At 45.1% G+C, this 1,279-nt stretch overlaps 1 long non-coding RNA gene across 1 annotated transcript in view; it reads left to right on the top strand.

Annotated features, from left to right (window-relative positions):
* Window positions 1–1,119: 1,119 nt before the first annotated feature.
* The window catches only part of LOC103602888, a 1,282-nt gene continuing 1,122 nt past the window's right edge, over window positions 1,120–1,279 (top strand). Inside the window, exon 1 of the long non-coding RNA XR_551563.1 lies at window positions 1,120–1,207. This is a non-coding gene — a long non-coding RNA (uncharacterized LOC103602888). The remainder of the gene's footprint in view (window positions 1,208–1,279) is intronic.

The raw sequence follows: 1,279 nt of genomic DNA, 5'->3' as shown, positions 1-1,279 counted from the left end.
TGTCCTCATCCATCCCATTTGGTTGGGATCTCCTGGACAGTAAGAACTGTGTCCTTGTGTCTCCCACAATGCCTGGCATATACAACGTCTTCATCCAGAGGTTCTTTTTCTTATTGCTTTTTTTATTGTTCCTGCTGAAATTCAACAGTCTAAGCTATGATAAGGAAAGCTCACCCTGGTGCAGTGGTGTTTAATGAGGGGAGAGTCTGGAAGCAGGCAGAGCAGCTGAGGCTGTTGCAGTGGTCCAGGTAGGAGGTGAGGATTGACTGAGCAAGTGTGGTGGCAAGTGAGGACATGGGGAAGTGCCCAATGGATGGGCATCATGAGGTGGCATCATAGGTGTATTAGTTTGCTGGACTGCTGTAACAAAACAGATATTTATTGTCTTACATTCTGGAAGCTATAAGTCAGAGTGAAGATGTGGCAGGGTTGGGTCTTTCTGAGAGCTAGGAGGAAGAATCTGCTCCATGTCTTTCTCCTGGTTTCTAGGGGTTTGCTGGCCATCTTGGCGTTCCTTGGCTTTAGCATATCACTTGACCTGTGCCTTTATCTTCCCATGGTTTTCTCCCTGTGTGTGTCCAAACCCTTTTTATAAGNTGGAAGCTATAAGTCAGAGTGAAGATGTGGCAGGGTTGGGTCTTTCTGAGAGCTAGGAGGAAGAATCTGCTCCATGCCTTTCTCCTGGTTTCTAGGGGTTTGCTGGACATCTTGGCATTCCTTGGCTTTAGCATATCACTAGACCTGTGCCTTTATCTTCCCATGGTTTTCTCCCTGTGTGTGTCCAAACCCTTTTTATAAGGACACTGGTCATATTGCATTGGGGACTCCCCTACTCCTGCATGATCCTCATCTTAACAAGTTACATTTGCCACAGCCCAGCTTCTAACTAAGGTCACATTCTGGAGTACTGGGGATTAGGACTTTGACATATGAAGGGGAGGTGGCACAAGTCAACCCATAACAGTAAGTGTCAACCTTTTTTTGTGAACTGTGTCCCGTGCAAGCATCTGCACTTCAGGAATTTCGGTTTCTCCATTTTAGAGATGAGCCAGATTTTTGCTGTGAGATCAACACATGAGTTTCTGAGTTTTTGTCAAAATCACAATGTATGCAAAGAAACTCTGTGGATATTGACAAAACTGGAAAAACAGACGTCTTTAGTTGACTGGAGATCAATATGAACCGAGCAGAAGCTTGAGAAATTCAGGTAAGCAATGTGTAAATAATCGGTCTTGGTTGTTCACTGCCTGACTGTCTGCTTGTACTGCCTTGAGTTCGT

Source organism: Galeopterus variegatus, unplaced genomic scaffold (genome assembly GCF_000696425.1).
Source record: "Galeopterus variegatus unplaced genomic scaffold, G_variegatus-3.0.2 Scaffold4338, whole genome shotgun sequence".
Classification (NCBI taxonomy): Eukaryota; Metazoa; Chordata; class Mammalia; order Dermoptera; family Cynocephalidae; genus Galeopterus; species Galeopterus variegatus.
The sequence above is the reverse complement of the archived record's forward strand: the minus strand, read 5'-3'. Positions and strand labels throughout refer to the sequence as shown.